The 13,615-nt window shown below is 42.0% G+C and overlaps 1 protein-coding gene across 3 annotated transcripts in view; it reads left to right on the top strand.

Annotated features, from left to right (window-relative positions):
• The window catches only part of LOC147710550 (discoidin domain-containing receptor 2-like), a 369,004-nt gene that overhangs the window by 34,047 nt on the left and 321,342 nt on the right, over positions 1-13,615 (top strand). The gene's annotated exons all lie outside the window — the stretch shown is intronic.

Here is a 13,615-nt window from a genome sequence, read left to right as displayed (position 1 = left end):
CAAAATCACCTATGTCTACTTTGCCCCAAATTTTCGCAAACTGTGAACAAACCACAAAAAGCTGGCTGTCAGTGGCACAAATGTTATTTGGATGGAAAAAAGAGGAGGAACCCTATTGACTGAAGTAGGGAGCGGGTAATCAAACAAGAACACAAAAAAGGTCCCTACAACTTTGTGTGGATCATGTGTTGTGTTATGTAGTGTTACAGAAAGCACAATACTGACACTTGTACAACGATTATTCTGACACCAGTTGCAATGGAATTAACATAGTCAAATGAAACATTCAAAACAGGAACAGCTTATAAAATAATTCAGTTTTCGTTCATAATTATAAAAAAGTTTGTTTACACAAAGAATTTTACACAATTAAAATCAAGTTAAAATGGCAATTGCATAATATTGAGCACAGAATGACAAATAAATAATAATGAAACACAAAATATTAATAAAAGCTTAGAAATCTACAGAGCAGTTGATGCAGTGTTTCGGTGAGACATGGATCAACCACCACCACCTTCTTCAGGTCCGAGTTTTCTAAAAACAATGTTGGATAATACAACAACTTACTGAAAGTTTTGTGTACCCTTTGTAGTGTGGAATTTCCATCTCTACTGAATTTAGTATAGATCAAAGTGTAATTTGGGTAACTCATAAAATAGACTGCACAGTTACAATTACAGATGATTACGCAAGGGGCACACCCAGCGCAGAGCGATATCTCCCAAGATTGACCTGTTGCTGGTATCGTCCCCTGCGCATGAGCTCCAACAAAGCTGCCTTGAGCTTGGCTGGATCTTAAATAGCATGCGCCGCTGCACGCCAAGTTTGTTTGAGAACACAAAAATGGGAAAAGGGGTTTTAGACACAATTGCACCTATCCTGTGTATTGCCTCGTTCTTTATGGTGCCACGGATCAGAGATTCTTTTCCCTAAACCTCCTAGAACAAATTTTTTTTTGTTCTGACATACAATTTTTGGCAGTATTGATCCAGCTCACAAATTATTATTTTGAAAATCTTTTCATTAGTAACCACAGTTCATAAATCAAAATGGAAAATCATTCAGTAGCAGAGTCTTTAGATGTCAAGAATTTGAGAAAGTATTTTATGCCGGCTCCATCGCGTGGTGTCTTCTGTTGTGGCGTATCATACGCCACAACAGAATTCTTGCCCCACTGGGCTATCTGACCCGAGTGATCCTATTTTGTGAACTTGAAGTGTCTGTCACTTACAAAGAAAATAATAATTTAAAAAACCCACTGCTCCCTTACTGGATGGAAGAATATATATATATTCAGTCCTAAGAAGAGTTCATTCTATTTGCCCTGAAGAAGTTGGTGGAGAACGAAACGCGTTGGCTACATTTTTGAAGAACCAAATAAAGATTGAACTTCTAAAAGACATCTAAAGACTCTGCTACTGAATAATTTTCCATTTTGATTTATGAACTGTGGTTACTAATGAAAAGATTTTCAAAATAATAATTTGTGTGCTGGATCAATACTGCCAAAAATTGCACGCCAAGTTTGTGTTTTCACTAGCTCCGGAGCAAAGCCGAAGTGAATCCGGCCTGGTGACCTGAAGGCATGAAGCGAGGCGATGCAAGGTCCTTGGACGCTTTTGAAGTTGTGATGCTACCATTCCCTTGAAGAATCTCACCTGAGTTGGGTGTGTTTTATATGCATTTTTCCTCAGTTCTGACTGAGCTGATGGTGACCCGAGGCCCTATGGTCATTGATTTCACATTATGTGATTTGCATAGACACGCGGGTCCCCATTTGGCCTATCTCTGGAAATGGAGGGTTAAATAAACCAGTCTGTGCAGTCAGCACTGCTGAGCTGAGTACATTTTGTTTGGCGGATCTCCTAGAGCATGTAGTACATATGCTCACTTTACACATCAATGTCAGGAGGTTGCTTGGTTGGTTGCATTTTCATTTAGTTCTTTGGGGCATGAGACCAAAGGTACTATTGATGAATCGTTTGTCCAACAAGAACAAGGATGCATGGTGGGATGTGAACGCATTCAATAACTTGCTCACAGTAGACCTTGCTTTGTTCTTTAGTTTTATTTATTTTTTGCTTCTTTCATTTCCGTTGCATTGTGTGTCCAGTTTTTCCTACAACATATTTGCTATCATTATATTTAAGTTGGCTGTGTTTAGTTGAAGAGAAAAAGTCACACATTAAGACATTCCTCTGCTGAGGTTACTACAGCGATGATAGTAAAATGATGTTATGCATGTTTATACTTGAGGTGGCCGGGTATTGTGATGGGACAGTCGGCCTGGCACAGTTGCACGTCTTACCAAGGGAAGAGAAACACAGGCAGTGAAAGACTTGGTAGACATATTTCTTTCTATGGAGTATGTTGATTGAGTAACATTTTATTGTCCCCTCATTAGCTTTCATGCAGTAAACCAGCCTGCGTAGCCGGAAGCAGCTGAGTGTTAGTCAGCCCAGCTACCAGCAGGGGAGCTAATGGAATTCCATCATCAGGATGGGGGTGATGTGATCATATTTCTTCATCCCACTGAATAAAACGTACAGTGCTTTTTGGGGTGGCCTACTCCCTTTTAATGTTTATTCCTTGCTGTATCATTGTGTCCAGTCCCGCAAATCACAATAACTTGAATTTCCTCAGTAGATTTCATTTGTAAAGGTATAACAATATATTAGGAAATCTGTGAGGTACGCAGCATTGTTATCTCAAAGTCTGTTGTGAAGTTATGTGGTTAGCCTTAATAAGCATCTGCATACATCATTATCGTATGACGTTTTTTTATTGATATCATATTTATTTATTTATTTACTTATTTATTTAAACTTATAATGCGCAACAGCTACCCGCAGTGGGTTTCCCGGCGCAAGGGATAGACTGAAGAAGAAAAACCGACCTCTCAAACAGCACCATAGGACAGCTAAATACTCATAACTAAACTTTCACAACTGCCTTATTGACCTTCTTGCTTTGTTAAATTTGATAGTAAATGACCCATTTGTCCCCCCCCCCCCCCCCCCCCCAACCCCCTGAACTCCATTATGACGGTTGGGCTCGCTTGCTGCACTTGCTCGCTAAAGGTCACTCATCTAGAACTTTCACGCCGCACCACTTTAAAATGTCACTAGCCACCACTGCGTTTCATGGAGCTCAGAGTACTGCAGATGGCCCTGGTGAGGGAGGAATCCAGCCCATACATGCCAACATTTTCAAACTCGCAAGTGGGAGATTTTGAAAAAACTATTGGAGGGATGTATTTTTCCAATTTCCCATTGAGGCAGAGGCAATTTTAGTTGGGAGACACCTAAAATAAATCACGTTTTGGCTTAAAAAATCGGTACCTAACGCCAGTGCAGGAGATGAAAGGAGTGAGGCCGTTTGAACATGTCACATTCACAGATTGTTTTTTATTCATCTAGTTCTGCAGATTAATCAGACTTGCAGGTTTCTGCAGTGGGCACACACGTTTATTGCGTTTTCGTACCTGCTGTCAAGAGAAGGTCATTTATATTTTTCCAATATCTGCCCACCTTCAAAATATAAGATTTTATGCTCCCCAAATGAAGTGTATTATCTTGCGTGACTTTTCCACAATGCAACAGTTATGTGGTGTTTTCGGTCTTTCCTAGAGACCGTTTTAGCTGTCTAGACAGCATCATATTTTCCAAAAAATGTATAATAAATATACACACACACCAAGCACTCATATAGCTGCACACACTTTATCCTCATATGCAACTGAGCCCACAGGGGCCTATCAACCTTTAGTAATCAAATGAAAGACAGATGACTTTCCATGCCCAGCCCTTCCAACAGGGGCTGCTCCTCCACTATGGCCGAGGAGCGTCGCCACGCCCGCCTGCCCACCAGCAGCAACAACTGCAAAACTTGAAAAATAAAACGATAATAAACCATGTTTATCTGTTGTATTTGTCTCCTACCTTGTCGTCTTGGGGGCGGTGCCAGAGGATGACAGGCACTCGGGGAGTGGTGGGCACTGCCTTCAATGTGCATGATGGTTTAGCCAGTTGTATGAGGCCGGCCAAACAGTCATGCACCGTGAAGCTCTCTCCAGCCCAGCTGCGTCGCCGGGCTCGAGAGAGCAGACACAGACTCTCAGTCTCCCTGGGAGTGCAAATCGATGGTGCTCAGGCCAATCCTGACGCCGCTCTCATGCTGTGAGAGCAGTGTCCCGATTGGCACAGGGCAGGCTGGGATCCTGTGCCTGCAGTGGAGCCAGAAGAGGGACGATGCAGCGATGAGGTGGGATTCAGGTTTGTGTTTTTGTTTATTTGTTTTTTATTTTGTCCCCCCGCCCGCCATTTTCTACAGACGCCAGCCGCGACTGCCTACCAACCTCTTTGATCAAAGGTTTCTGACTCTGAGTCTGCTCTTCCCTTCTTTTGGTGACGCTAGAGGAGGTTGCTACCAATGCTGTCTCAAATCGTAAATCATCTGCCTCTGTAGAAACACTGACCTCCTCTATAATTAACTGTGTCCTAGCCCTGCAGTGCGACTGACTCCAGCCCTTCCCTACTGCCTGTCCAGGGACTCTAACTAGCCGTGCCTGTAATCAGAAATATGCACTGCTTTTCATCTCAGTGCCCTCATCTGCATATAAGACTAAGATGCTCCTGACACAGGTGCACAGAATACAACAGAATCTTCCCCAGCCCCACTGACCTTCCAAAGGAACTCCTCTGATGTGACTGATTACAACCCAGCTCTGCAGGCCTTCCCTGAGCCAGAGGCAGACATGACCTCTGATTGAATGGAAACTTGCCCTGGTGGTCTCTCAAAGATCTCCTCTTGTAATCTTATCTCTGCTACAGACCAGGTAGGCCCCTGCTGGACATATGGCTGCCTCTGCCTGTCTACACTAGCCTGCAGGATGTAAAGTGCTTCTTAAAGACTTCATGTATATGTTTCTCCAATATGCCAGACTGGAAGGACAGCATAATGCAGCCGACTTCACCGTAAACATTTTTTAATTTCCAGTATGTATTGTGCGTGAATTTTCTTTGCATTAAAGTAACCACATGCTTGTGATTTGCACATAAGAACTCAAATATCGATACCTAAGATTGATTTTCTGCTTTTTAGGATGCAACATATATGGAAATGACTGCATTATCTTTATATTCTTGTAGAGGTTAGTGAGTACAAACGTTGAAATTCTATCAGTGTAAGGTTAATCCAAGAGTGACAAGCTGACATTCTTATACGTAACTGATAGTGGTGGGAGATACAATATTTGCATTCATAAACAAAAGGATGGGCAAATTTCTGACAGCGCTCACTTAATTTGGGCCTGAAGAACTGAACTTGGTTTACTTCTTCAGGCAATTATATGACTTTGTTAGCTTAATTATGGAATGAGTCTTTACTTACTTAAAATGTTTGCTACTTATCCACTCTGTGGTACCCAGAACTCACTCTATCTATCTATCTATCTATCTATCTATCTATCTATCTATCTATCTATCTATCTATCTATCTATCTATCTATCTGTCTGTCTGTCTGTCTGTCTGTCTGTCTGTCTGTCTGTCTGTCTGTCTGTCTGTCTGCTGCTCTGTCTCGTCTGCTGCTCTGTCTCGTCTGTCTCGTCTGTCTCGTCTGTCTCCTCTGTCTCCTCTGTCTGTCTGTCAGCTCAGTCTCCTCTGTCTGTCTGTCAGCTCAGTCTCCTCTGTCTCCTCTGTCTGTCTGTCAGCTCAGTCTCCTCTGTCTCGTCTGTCTGTCTGTCAGCTCAGTCTCCTCTGTCTCCTCTGTCTGTCTGTCAGCTCAGTCTCCTCTGTCTCTGTCTCCTCTGTCTCGGTCTCCTCTGTTTCTGTGTCTTCTAATTCTTCTGTCTCCTCTGTCTGTCTCTTTTGTCTCTTCTGTCTGTTTCTGTTTCCTCTATTTGTGCTTCTCCCTCTGTCTCTTCTGTCTCTGTCGCTGTATTACCTGTGCAAATCCACCTAATACATTGTCCACCTCAGTGCCAGGGCTCCCAGGCCACTCGCTGTTCCTTGTGCTTTGTTTTCATATCTATTTCTTCATTTACGTTTGGAGTTTCTCGTTTTTAACTTGTTTTTTTGTAAACAGATGTGTGCCCACGTTATTCTGTTTCATTCTTACTTTGTTTTGCTTTTAAATTTGTAATATCAATTTCTAATATTTCTTATGAATGCAGGTTTATCAAGGCCAGACCTGTTGGATTTTTAGGGGAATTTGAGATGATTCTCATCTTAAGATTCGGCTCAGCTCCACTCATTATAGCTTTTTTTTAGCTGAAATAAGAATCTGTGTGATTGCAAGCGATTCGGAGAAATTTGCTTGAGTTCAGGAAGACTGGACAGTCTTAAATATTTCTTAATAATGGTGATATTTTCCACAAACACTACAATGAATGCATTATCCCAATTCTGAACACTTTGGGTGTCAGTCAGAAAAGCAGTTTGTGCGCATACATTTCTGCGTACAAATGAATACATCATCAAATGTGAAAAAAAGTCAATATTCAAGGGATCAGCAGTAATGGAATTTGGAATCCGAAAAGAGTGTTTGTGAATGCAAGAATTCCACCAGTGAAGTGGATTTATGGCATTTAAATGTATAGGAAGGAGGGCTGGTTTGTAGTGGTTTCTGTTTGGCCTTCATTGCAAAAATACATTGAAAAACAAGTCCGTTTGTGGGTGTAAACACATCCGTTGCAGGTAGTTTTCCACCTTTGAAACACATGCCCATTTGCTCTGTCACATTCATTCCCCTTGTGTGAATGGAGAGAAACCACACCCATTTTAAACTGAGATTACCAGACAGTACAAGCCGTCAAGTGCAAAAGACATATTGTGGGCTCACCAAGAACTTACAGGGTTTTACATCACACCCATTGGTTGGTTTTATTGTCACACATTTACTTGCTTCTTATTCTGTGCCTTTCCTTGTCCATCTTGTGTTTGTACCTTCCCTGGAGCACAGCCTCTTTGCCATCTTTCTTATGGGCTGGCTTCTATCCTTTTGCTTCTCTCTTTTAGGAAACGGGTTTGTTTCTTTGTGGTTAAGAACTCCATCAGAGTGTGTTTGTTGTCCAGCTCTCCACACCAACTTCCACCCTCCCCACATTCTCTGTGTTTTTCTCGCCCTTCTGTGCTTCTTCCCTACCCCTGTTGCTCGAGGTGCGCAACCATTGAAAGCTCAAGCCATGCTCCAGCCTGAAGTCTGTCTCTGGCTCAGCTTGAGGTCCTGTTGGAACCTCTAATCCATCACGAGCTTTGCTTTCATGTGGCTTCTGCCGGTCGCCCTCGCTCTATCCAGGACGTGGTGTTAGGACCTAAGCTACTGTCTTTGGAGCTGAGGAACCAAGTTTGAGTCTCGGCGACGGCTGGCCGTCCTGATTTAAATCTTGGCAGACGGGTTACACAATGTTGACTGATATCCTGTCCTCCAAAATATAAATCCCATAGGCTCCGTTTCAAGATTGTGCTCATAACAACTGGAGAAAAATATACAGAGAGATAAAAACAAAGTATTAGCATAAAAAGAAGGAATTAATACATACCCCTATAGTGGCCGATTTTTACAAAGTGAAACCAGAAAACAAGGTTAAATCGCAGCTTCCCCACTTAAATTGTGTGGTCTAAGGCAAATATTTTATTTCACCAAAACTCCCTTTTCTTCATAACCACGCAAGGAAGCACTTTCACATAGATGCCCTGGTCCGATTTCAGTCATCAGTGCCACTTTCGGAGCATCTGCTTTAATTGCTCTCACGTATTCCTCTTTTTACCGCATAACCACAATGGGTGATGAAGGACTGGATGGATACATGTGTTACCTTGTACTCTGGATACTTTTCCACAGAGAAACAATGTGTCACCAGATTCTTAATGTTCTTGTCACAGGAAGTTTCTCGCCAAATTCAGTATTCCAATCAGTCAATGACCTATGCAGAAAGGTGCACCGAAGTGCCCGATTCTAACTTCACCTGATTTCTAATTATGTAGAATTCTGGGACTTGAAGTCCACTCATACTTGCCTCAATAATACGATCTGAATTCCTTGGTTTGGTTCAAATCCACAAATGTCATCCTGTTTCATAGTACTATTCCTCTCTGCGTTGGTCCTATATTTGTCAGGTGTACCTCCCAGGGTTCCATTGTTTCTCTTGTGTTCAGCCAGGAGTGGTGATACAATGTTTCTATGCACTGTGCAGTGCTCAGCTTTCTCTGTTATGTGGGTGTTTCGACACACTCTATTTATTGTTGGTCTGGTGGTTTTTGTTTGCAGAGTAATATGCAGCGGTTTTGGCCTGATGTTGATGGACCTCGTTAATCTTCATTTGCTGCTAGTATGTCTGAATAATATCATGTAAAATATTAGAATATTGGTAAACTATTTGTCTAGCAGGGAGATGATATTTCCTCCTTTGGGGAATCGCACCAGCTCCCATGTGATGTTGTACCTTAATCTGCCACAACCTTTAGATCTTGACTATCCCATATGAAGACTTGGTTCGTGTTTATTAACACGAACATTCCCTTCCTAAGGCGCGTTGTTCTCTGTTCTTGCATGATAATGTACTGATTTTACCCAAGATCATTCTCGGTTAAGAGGTGTTGTCCATTCTTATTCTGTATACTGTACCGGATCATTTGGGGTTTAGATTTTTGCAATGTCATCAAATCCCATGAGTACTGTTAAAGACTATTTCATTCGAAATTGTGACAGATTAAATGTCTCCTGTTTCAGCGATTGCATTCAATTTACTCAACACTGTTTTTAAATGGAGGATTATCTACACTTCCTTCTGCAGTAGGTCTTAAGTGGTCCTACTATCAGTACTTGTGGGGTGTTCCATTTAAGTTCTTTCACAAGTGCACTTCCAGATATACAAGTTCAGACTACCGGTTGTACAACTCCCCCCCCCCACTTTAAATATGTACATCTCAATGCAGTTCTATAATGTGCCTATTAGTGTCAAAGCTTCTTTGTTAAAGAAATACACATTTTTGAATTTTGAAGAGACTTGATCATATTTTCAGTAAATAGCATGGAATGGAAGCCCATGCTTGGGGGTGTGGCCTATTACTAGTGGCTCGTGAAGTAACAGTAAATATTGTAGCACCCAGAATAATGTGCTGCGTGGCTAAATACTTGAGGTCCCAAACGCAAGACCTATTGTCTATGCCAATTCTTGTTTAAATGTACTGATTGAGCGAAGATTGTCATATAAAAAAAATGCACTATTTAATTTAGTTGGCATATGCTTGTTCTGTGCTGCATTCTCTTGCATACATTATCATGCATGAGCCCCGCCCCCCCGAAATGATGCAGCCACCTGTAGTGGCCATGTATTCATTCCTTTTATTTTCCTTTTGGCCAGCACTGCAACATGTCAGTACAAAATGCATGAAAACAAATGCAAAGGCATTAGCAAAGCTACCTAGTCTCAAAGGGGAGACCTATTGACTTTGCAAGTGCTTGTTAATTGAACTGAAAAGGTTAAGGATTCTTCATGGGGAAATATACTTTTTATGTTTGAGAAAAAAATGATGCATGATTGCGCCAGATTAAAGCCTGCGAATTGTCCATAGAGCATGTCATACTTTGGGGTGCTCCTTGAAATCTATGGCTGACCTAAATCCACTTGAGATCTTCAGGGACTGTTTTTCGTAATTGAAAAGTGAACTAGCTTAGCCAGTATGTCTGGTAATGGCTGACAACCTCTTGGATTTTCCAATGCTCATTATATTTTGTCACTGTTTTTGCAAACCTTCATCGTTGAAGGAGTTGTTGGCCCCCATAACATTTTTTTTAAAGTGCCCCCCAAAAAAATGTGGTCTCATAAATGACACATTTCTATAGTAGCCTCAAATATTGAGAGATCTACTTTGTATGTGGATGAACTTTTTGTGAAAGACCGAGTGATGTAATTCACAGTGAAACTAAAAACTGGCTGAAGTGAGATGACTAGCTGCCCATGCTGAGTACTTGAGAATGGGAGAACAATGTAAATGACCAAACAGACCAATGGGTGAAGAGGGCAGGCTAAGAGCCCCTTTTGTATTGTATCTTACATCTATAATTTTAATAACATCAAAATATGTTGCTGATGCCAGAACTAAAATCTGATATTTCTTTTAAATATAGGTGTAACCATAAAGGTGCACAATGCTAACTTTTCGAACTGGCTCCTTCTTATCCTGACCATTTGTGAGTGAGAGATGAGTGCATAACTTACATACATCCCAAACTGTTACTTGCACGACAAACATACACCAAAACATATGATGTTTTTCAAGCTTCACTAGGTCTGAGCTTTACATTCTAAGTTACTTCATGCAGTAGCCGAAACCAGGCCTAGACTCAGAAGAACAGAACCAATGAGGTACTCTTGGCAGCTCTTACGAGGACAATTCCAGAGAAAGCGTATAACCAACACGCGATACTCCACTTGTGCCAGATATGAGGCGTATCCTCAGCACATCCTTTGTTTAATTAGCATCCTTCACGCAACTAGGGTACCAGGTCACAGTGACCCCACTTTGGAACGTTCTCCTCCCAACAGTGATCTGCAGTCACTCATGGCAACTCCGCGGTCTTTGTTGTGGTCCAGAAGAGCAAACACATCAACGCACTGTTTATGAAGAGGTTAGGGTACATTCCGTTACATGCCTGTAATTTCATTTGAGTTTGTCAAACATCGTAATTAAAGCCTTCTGGGACTCCAGCATCTTGTCTCTGCACGTTTGTATTCATAAGGCACCTGGGGCCAGATGTACAAAGCAGTTTTCCAGTTGCAAACGGTCCAATTTGCAGAATCGGGCCGCATGTGACTGGAAAAATTCTCTATCAGATGTACAAAATGCAACATGTGATTTGGAAACTTATTACTGAGGACTAGTTGTACGAAGCATTTTGCATTCTCTAATTGCCTGATTCTGTGAATTGTGAATTTTACTACCACAAAAATGCTCTTGTGATGCAGAAAGCCCAAATTGCGATTTGTTAGCTTGTTACCAAATCACAATTTGGGTTTTGCGATTTGATTTTTGGAAGGGGCATGTTGAGGGCATCCCTTCCTAATATTGAATTGTAATGGTATGTATGAATGTTTTGTGACTGAAATCCGGTCTCAAAACATTTGCAATTGAAAGGTGGTAACTGATTCACAAATGGTAAAGAGTCCCAAAGGAACCCCTCTCCCTTTGCACATAGTTGGAAAACTGTTTTTTTCAGATCAGGCAGCGGTCCAAAGGACACTTCCTTAACTTAAAAAATGAAACTTCCAAGTTTAATTTTTTTCTTTTTAAACATCTCATTTTCCTTTAAGTAAATTGGGCTGCGTTTAAAAAATAAAATGATAGCTTTATTGAAAAGCAATTACAGACATGGTGGTCTGCTGCCCCCAGAAGTCCACCATTCCTGTGATGGCAGAGAATCATAGTGGGTCGCAAATTGCGGCCTCTCTAATTACCATGCATGAGGTATGTCTATTTGCAGCCCAGTAGGAATCGCTAAAAATCACTAACAGAACTCAATAGTTTCATACATGAGGAATAATTAGTATATGCAGGAAATTTCTATTTCTAATATTCCTTCATCTGGCCCCTGGTCGTTAAGATGAGCCGCCTCTGTTCACGTACATAAGTACACAAGACCCCACTGTGGCTCGCAATCAAGGCACCACTCTCCAAGACGAATAACTGTACCACAACTATCACAGCCAGTTTGGGCTGCCACCCTGTAACGACAAAGCGCTGACGATTACATGTTATATGTTGTAAAAAACAATAAAAAAATATATTGAAATAAATAAAAAATAAAATAAAAAAATAATGCAATACGCCGGCACTCTAGGTAACTCAGTGTAACAGGGGGCCGACCACTAGAATAATGTAATCCATTCAGCACTGGACGTTACTAAATGTAACAAGGAACCTACCACTAGAATAATGTAATCCATTCAGCACTGGAAGTTACTAAATGTAACAAGGAACCTACTACTGAATAATCTAATGCTGCCAACACCGATGGACATTCAGTGTAACATGGGACCTATTACTGGAATAATGTAATTCCGCCAGCACTGAACGCCTTTCAGTGTAGTGGAAGTACCTTGCAGTCTTTCAGGTAAGTGGACTCGTACGGCATTGTTTCTATAGATCTAACTCAGGAAATTGCCACCCATCGTTTAATATGAAGAACCTCTTACCACTAATTTACCACAGACCTGTCCAGCCTGAGGGCTGGTAAGGGAGCAAAGATAGAGCCCATATGAGGAAGCGGGATCCTCGAGTAGAAAGAAAGCAAGTTGCAAAGAACAAATCTGTGTTTATACTGAATACTAGTTTTATTTGACTTACCAAATTTTATGAGCCTTTGAAGACATGGTCGCTTGGGTGAGAAACCTTTCCAGGCACTCATCTGTGTTCTCAAGAAACATACGTTTGAAGCTGTGGACCGCCTCAGAAAGATGCCGCAGGGCATGGGCTCTTCAGATGGGAATTGCTTTGGTGATACTTCCTCCTTTAACAAGGGATACCACATGTTGCATTATTTGCAAGGCACAATAATATATCATCATTATGAGTGCTGCACCTCGTGGGGTCGGATATTGCGGTAATCTGGATTGCTTTGCCTCCTTTGCAAAGTTCCAAACTCAGGATAATGCATTCTCATGGTAGAATACACAGCTGGTTGAATTAAATAAAGGATTGTTCTTTCTTGCCACTGATGTGGAACAGGCATTCGATTCAGAATACTACCTTTTTTTGGCGGTACCCTTTTTAAATTCAGTTTTGGTCCCCACTACAGGAGATGGATCATGCTATTATACAAAGCCCCATGTGCAATGTTCCGCGCTAATGGGGTATTGTCAGCAGAGTTCCCTGTAGGGAGAGGCACTAGGCAGGGATGCCCTCTGTCCCCCCTTCTTTTTGCTCTCATCATTGAGCCCCTGGCCTGCGCAGTACGTCACAATCCTAGGATCAGAGGCTTTAAACTTATGGGAGTATCCAGGAAGAAATGATCATGCTTTACGCCGACGATATTCTGCTTTAACTGACAGACCCTTCACTGTCTCTTCCTCCGACCTTCCTTGTGACGGAACGGTTCCGTCACGAGCGTCGGTTGGGCTGTACTGGTGACGGAACCGTTCCGTCACGACCACACCCGTTTTCGAATCTTCAGAACAGCGCGAAAATTCGCACCGCCCTGAAGTGGTTAAATGGTGGGTGGGGAAACAGGGCATTTCCTCCCGGCCACGCAAGTGGCAGAAATGGCACGGAACAGGCCGTATACGCTCGGCCGTACTTCCCTTGGACCCTATACTGGGAATCCCTAATGATATTGATTTAGCACACGCCCAGCTGTTGCTTTGTGGCCTTGTAGTTGCCAAAAGGGATATTGCCAGATATTGTGGGGTATTGCCGGGTCTGGTGGATCAGTTGACTAAAGCAGCCACTGCAAAGGCCTGTGTTCGATCTCATGGTCACAGGTTCAAATCCCGACGGGTCCACTCAGCCTTTCATCCATCTAAGGTCGATAAAATGAGTACAATTGAGTTGGGTAACAATAAACATCTGTTATTCAGCACCAGGACACCTACAGGTAATCGTGCGCTTTACA

The sequence above is a fragment of the Lissotriton vulgaris genome, chromosome 5 (genome assembly GCF_964263255.1).
Source record: "Lissotriton vulgaris chromosome 5, aLisVul1.2, whole genome shotgun sequence".
Classification (NCBI taxonomy): domain Eukaryota; kingdom Metazoa; phylum Chordata; class Amphibia; order Caudata; family Salamandridae; genus Lissotriton; species Lissotriton vulgaris.
The sequence above is the reverse complement of the archived record's forward strand: the minus strand, read 5'-3'. Positions and strand labels throughout refer to the sequence as shown.